Source organism: Pyrus communis, chromosome 15 (assembly GCF_963583255.1).
Source record: "Pyrus communis chromosome 15, drPyrComm1.1, whole genome shotgun sequence".
Classification (NCBI taxonomy): domain Eukaryota; kingdom Viridiplantae; phylum Streptophyta; class Magnoliopsida; order Rosales; family Rosaceae; genus Pyrus; species Pyrus communis.
The window spans coordinates 17,912,029-17,919,422 of NC_084817.1; positions in this window are offsets into that span (position 1 = coordinate 17,912,029).

Genomic DNA, 7,394 nt, shown 5'->3' on the forward strand with positions numbered 1-7,394 from the left:
TCCATTTTTTCGGTATTCCCATACCGAATAGAAATAAATATTATATATATATATATATATTATTTTTTAATTATAAGAGAATTATTTTTTAATTAATGGTATTGGTAGCCACTAGTGTGATTAATCTTTGTCTCAACTAAATAACTAATGTTTGTTTGTTCAATTTGTTTGTTTCTATATTCCAGTTGTCTCAACTAATGTGATTAATCTTTGGATATTAGTTTCCTGCATACCTAGCCACTAGTGTGATTAATCTTTGGATATTAGTTTCCTGCATACCTAGGCAAATCAAGGAAACAAAGGAGCAAAGACCATTATGCATGCATGAACATATCAGTATACATATATTGTATATATATACACGGACAAGGTGGGTACAGGGCATGCAATTAGTTGAGCTCAAATTTTTTTCTTTTGTTTTCGAGTACACAATATAGTTGTTCTTTCAGACATAGGCGCCGCCAAAATTTTCATTTAATTACAACTATGTGGAGGAGGAATCAAAGTTGGAATGTGGGGTGAGATGGCATTAGCCCAAAAACTTTGTGCACAAATGGGTAGTGGGTAGATTGAAACTTACTTTTAGCCCAAAAACATAATATGTCAAATTTTAGCCCAAAAACATAATATGTCAAATTTTAGTCCAAAAGCCCAAAAACATTTCGGGATTCCCGATTTGTCCCGAAATCCCGAAATTATTTCGGGATTCCCGAAAATTGGGATTCCCGAAAATTTGGTTTGGGATTGGTATTGAATTTGGGATTCCCAAAAATTTCGGTTTGGGAATCGGGACAAGGGTTTCGGTATGGGATCCCATACCGAACCACCCCTAAACATCATCATTAAATGGAGAACTTGACGGAAAGCCTAAGAAAGTATTGAAGTGCCAGAAAAGTCAAAATTTAGGTATGAAACTGAAACGAAAAAAACTAAGGGTTGCAAGATGTAAATTTCATATTACCCTAATTTTTAATAGATGTCAATTGCGTTGGTTTATAGGTTCATGTTCAACTAACTGTGTCTTGAATTCATACTAATTCCGTCCTTTTAATCTAATTCAAAGTTGTAAAATTGCTTATAATAAAAATATAAAACAATAGATGCCCCGAAGGGACCACTTTCCCAACACATAATTTTTTATTCTTTTTGGATTTGATACTAAAAACCTTTTAGATTATCTCTAAAGGAGATGTCAAATTTTAAATATAAAATTTACTTTTTGACAGCTTATGTGGCATTTGACATCTTATAAAGTTTTTCTTTCCATTTGATATATCAAACTAAACTATTATTTTATTATATTAAATTATTATAATAAATGTTTTGAAACAAAAAAACAACAATAAAATTAATAAAATCCATTTAATAATCAATTAAATAAAGATTTGAAGTTGTTGTCAATTTTGACAGCAAGAATGACAGCTGTCAATTCATATCATGCCACATCAGATTTAGTTTTTCAGTTGGAAACTATTAATTCTGCCATCTTAGTTTCTTGGGTGATGATGGAATCATGGTAAAGTATGCCACCAGCTGGTAGGGTAGATAAGGCGACGAGAGAAATAGTTACCTTCCTCATTTGTTTTTCCTCACTTGCCTTCCCCACTCATTACATGCTGTGGAATCAACTTACGCTTACATTTTCCACTTTGAATTCTCATTTGTCTTTTTTTATTCTTATACCAATTGTCGGTTAACTTTGGCCTCCTATATGTTTTTATTAAGAAAAAATTTCTAGGAACAGACGTTATCATTTGAAAAAAGAACGGCAAAGACGATTTAAAAAAAATAAAATTGGAAGACAACTCCATCAAAAGCTTCAACACGTAATTTATTTATAAAAACAAAATCCATAACAAATTAGAAAGGCTTAAAAAGCAATGTTAGAGAAGAATAAAATTCCTTAAACATTAAATAAATAGATGTAAGTAGTAATTTGATACCACATGGCATGAATTGAGTGGAAGGGCAAGTAGAGAAAGACAAATAGAGAAGGTAGCTAGTGTTCCTCATGCAACGGTTCACCTCATATCTCAGTAAAATCGACTAAATTTTCCATTAAAATCATTGTACTTGCATTCATATTGGTTGTGATAAGGGTGGTTAGGATGACTAGAGTAAACGCTTTAGCAACTGCACATGGAAAGTTAACTAGAGGGAAAAGTAATACAGATCTGGAATTGGTTAAATGCTTCACTCACTTCACACTCAATACTTAAGTTTTAATCTCTCTTTCAGTACCTTAAATGAATTTAATGTGGTTTATCTTGTCGAAACTCCATCAAGATCACTGACTTAAGCATCAGATAATATATTTGTTCATGGCACAAAAAAGTGAACCATTGATGTGGCTTGATTGATCTAGTTTAGCTACACTAATAATATATATAAACTGCTAATTTCTTAGATGAGAACAACCAGTGTGGCTTTTTATTTAAGCAATTTAACAAATTCAATTGATACATATAACAAAAGCTGGGTGGATTTAAAAATTAAGACCAAAATGATGTAGCCCGTGAACTTATGTTTTCCTCAACCAAGCCAAACAAGACTTTGTCTGTTTATGTTCACATAGCAGGGCTATTACTACAGGTTTTGTCTACAAAAAGCTAGCAGCAAGCTTAAAAGCATGCACTATTTGTCTACCCGAAATATTCACTATCTTTTGGTGTTGTTGACTAATTAATTACAATAATGCAAGTACAATTTTCATCATATGTATGACGTTGATTTACTCAAGAAATCACATTTATTGATCACACATCTTTTGTGTGAGAGATTTGCCACGCAAGTTAGATTTCACCTTTGTGACATATATGATATGTTGCGAGGGCGAATCCCACATTACGTGTGTTTATAAGGGATGAGGTTACTCTTTATATTATCAATTAATTTTATAATGAACATCAACTTTTTATGTCGATAAATACAACATGAAACCAAAATAGTTTCTCGTTTTACTAATATTAAAAAAATTCACAAACAAGCTTTTCCCCATAAGACATGCCATCGATAATATGGTCTGTGGAGCACCTAGTAAGACTTGCCTGCTTGGACAGGGACTTGTTTGGACTTTAACAAGAATGAATGAAAGATGATAACCGATGAAATTGGGAATTGTCATGTGAATAAAGCAAGAGCACCATCATGGAATTGGGATATATATGAACTTAGCTTCTGCCCACTTTTGTGAGAAGAATAGGGAGATGTATGGAGGAGATTGGCCTGACTTTGTGCTATGGTCCCCTTTTGTGTCAATCATAGGTCAATAGAGTCCCCACAAGATAAAATTGTGGCGACGCACCACCGACTTTCCACCTTTGATTCTTGTTATTGTGCAGCTTTTTTGACCCCTCCTGCCCACATTCCTTTGAAGCCCTTCTCCTTGTCATTTGAAAGCTGCAAGCGTCTTTTTATCTTGCAATCAACTAAAGGGTTATGTATATAAGCTTTATGTAGAATGTGCTAGAATCCACTGGCCCTATGAAACCCACTTCTGTCTTCCCTGCGTATGTTGTTAGACAATGAATGTGAATCATACATATAAAACATAACTTTATTTAACTCATAGTTTTACAACATAACATGTCACGTTATCATCCATGCATGAAAATTTTCTTAAGAGTTATGCAATGATTGCATAATTTTGCTTATGCCATTTTTGAAAGTGGGGGTCTATGAAGTCCAAAGTTTTCAAGGATGCCTTGTGTTGCAATTGATTGTTGGTAACTAGTGGGAGTCAATTTTCTGAAGCAGTGTTTCGCTTGATTACTTCTGATAACTTTAAGCTCATGATCTTGGACGGCATTGAGGGAAGATTCACAAAAGTGATGTTGGTCCCATTTTCGGGTGCCTTACATGAAAAAGAAAACCACTATAGCTCCATTTTCTTTTTAAAGTTCAAATAGGAGATTGTATTTTGAGCAGTAAGGCCAGCCCAAGCCCAATGCGAGCAAGGCCTAATACCTGTGCCACACTTTGTTAAAGGGGAGTTTTAACGAAAAGACTACAGTACTGTTCATTTTAACGAAAAACCACATTTTTACACTAAAAAGTCAATCCTGGTACTATTCACTTTACCCTTTATTTTGTCTTTATCATTAAAACTCAAAGTTTTCAAGTCATTTTCATCAGTTTTCCTTTGTTAAAAAGGCTGATGTAGTAAACATTTTTATCACAAATAGTAGTCCTGAATCGTATGCTGTTTCAGATTTCAATGAGTGATCCAAAATCTCTTGTACTTCGCGCTTCCGTTGAATGATCTGGAACCGTATTCTATTTGGATTCTGTTGAGTGATCCGAAACCCAATCTTTGTTGGATTTGTTGAGTCGTCTGAAACCGCATCCCATCTTCGTTGATTCTTTGGTTCCTTGGATTCAATTTAAATTTAGAAAGCTTTGGAGATGATGGCTTCGGCCAACCTAGGTCGCTCTAGCCCTACTTTTTAGTGTATTTTATGAATCATAGATTGTGACCTCTATTGTTTAATTAGATAGGCCGATGGATGTCTATGTGATTCCTTTGGGATTCTTAGTGGTTTGTTTATGATTTCATAAAGTATGATTTTATGTTTGATGTTATAAATTGTGATCAATGGATATGTTTTTATGATTATCACATACATTGGACTATTGTCACTCACACGAGCTTTGCAGTTTATTTGGGTTGTTTATTTGCCTGGTGCACCATTCTCACGATGTACGGGCAATTGTGCAGGTTATAGGGCTTAGTTGACACGTGGAGCCCTTAAGGTAATAGATAGAGGTCAAAGAGCTTGGAGTGTTAGGTTACCCCTATATCTTTCATTGTAATTTTTTCAACTTTCTTTTAGGAGTCTACTAGCAGGTCTTGGCCCTAGTGAAGGTTTAGTTATTTCCTTGTACATATGTTATTAATATTTTTAATTTTAGTTTGTATTTCCTGGCATTCCCCTACATTCGATTGTCGCGAGTTGATCCTAGATGTATGTCAAGATCGAGGCGTGACAAGTTTCTTCCGGAAAATTAAAGGGGATATGTCAAGCTTTAAAAAGAGCCATTTTGGAACTGAATTCTTACTGATTTGGTCGGTCAAAAAAATGTTTTACTCTGCAAAACCTGAAACTTTGATTTAATTTTTTAATTTTTTAATTTTTCCAGATTTGTTGGAGAACCTAGTTTAGGTAGGATTTTAATATAGCTTAGTCTCCTAGTTAGGATTCAATTTTTTTTTTTTTTTTTTTTTGTTACGACATTGTGTTGTAGAACTTGGCTGGATCTTTTAGGCATCTTTCATCTTTCTACAAGGGTGCTTTCCTTAACTTTCATCGTAATAATATTTGTTTTTCGTTCATGAATATGCATAGCTAATTCTCTTTTGCTAGGACGAGGCCACAAGTCTTAACATGAATATGTTATTTCTTTTCAATTGCTTGTGATGTTATTCATGCATTGAGATGCGGAAAAAGCTATGGCAACAAGGAGGACAAATTTGAACAAGCCACTAAAGGTGACTCACAACAGCAAGAGAGCAGAAAAACAGCCACTTGCCGTGACATACCCCGACCTGGAATGTTCACCTGGACTCCAAATCGAGTTGTGGTAGCCAACACCATAAAGGTGACAAAACCATAAAGTGTAGTGTTGTGGAAGATGTGAACGAATTTAAACCTAAAAGTGCCTAAATCTAATAGTGCTCTTGTGAGCGAGAATGAACCCATTTCACACGTGATGTCAGAGTATAAGTAAAATACAGTAGAGGTAGGATGAGAATTATATCATCAAAGGTAAACACCTATATCAAAGCTTGCCAAGAATCCTCGTTGACACGAAAGCTTAGCTACTAAAACTGGAAGGGTGAAAAACAGGGGTGAGTGGGCCTAAAAATAAAATTTTGTAAAAACCTTTTCGAAAATATAATAACCCATCGCCGTAAAACAAGTATAGTTTCCAAAATATACATACTACTTATAGTATGAAAGTACTTACCATAGCATGCAATATCATAAGAATTCAGTACGTCACAATATAATTCATAAATAACCATCTAACGTTTGGCAATCACATAAACAAACATATTATATCGAGTGCTCATCGACATATGTTGACACATGAGTTCATGCAGAGGTATTCTGGCATGAACAGAACTGGGTGTAATAATGATTTACGCTATAGTACTACAATTACATGAAGACTAGCTCTAAGCGCATTACATACGAGTCTTAATTGCCTATAGCAATCTAGGACAGGACTGGCACCTACAATTGATCCAAAGTGAGCGTATAGTTCAATGTGAACATATGCTCTAGCCCGGGCAAGTACTAACACCGATGCAGCAATGATGAGCAGATAACGCAAATAAAATCATACAACGGTAAATCAATACTTTATGTCGTCATAATACTATTCACTATCGTAAATATAAATAAGGTATTCTCCATAGTCTGCTTACTTGTGTATCCCATACAATTAATCATAAGTTCCCAACAATACAACATTTCCTCACAACCATTAATTAATTATGGCAATCACGTAGAAAATTCATTAATAATGATATATATGGAAACTCAATAAGTATAAATACTATATAAAATAAAAGACCGCTCACAAATACTTGCAAAGTCATAGTCATTCGAATGAGGGAAGTCGGAGTCTTTGATAGTAATCACACCTAAACATAATATTGGGACTCATTAGTAAAACTCAATTAAAATGATTGAATTTGGAGAAACATACCATGGATTTAGAATCAGTGCGTCGAAATACGCTAAGAAAGGTCCCGAGCATATTTTTGTAAAAAGTCAACAGTCAAACCTAAAAAATCAACTAAGACACTACAGCGGTCAACTGCGTTAAAGCTTTGGAATTTTACTAAATGGATGTCAAAAACGGACTCGGGGCGTCAAAATTAGTTTAGGAGAGTTTTCGAGAAAATTTTAAAAAAGTCAACAAAGTCAAGTAACGATCGATAGTTAACTTTAACGGAATATTCCATTCTCAGACAAAATATTCTGTTATAGTTAACTAGAAGGTTCACGGAATATTCTCTTGAAATATTCCCTCCAATTCTTAAATGGATCTGGGTAGGGTTAATGGGTCATGGGTTTGGGCCAGTTCTCGATCTTGCTTGGGTTTTTTTTTTTTTTTTTTCTCAATTGCCGCTGCAACCGCGGATCGGAAACTGGGGATTTGGCCATGAAACTTCCACAGCTTCGATTAGCTTCAAAACTCAACCAAAATCAACGTATAATAGATCCAAAGTGCTAACACCGGTACAACAACGATGAGCAGATAACGCAAATAAAATCGTACAACGGTAAATCAATACTTTATGTCGTCATAATACTATTCACTATCGTAAATATAAATAAGGTATTCTCCATAGTCCGCTTACCTGTGTATCCCATACGATTAAT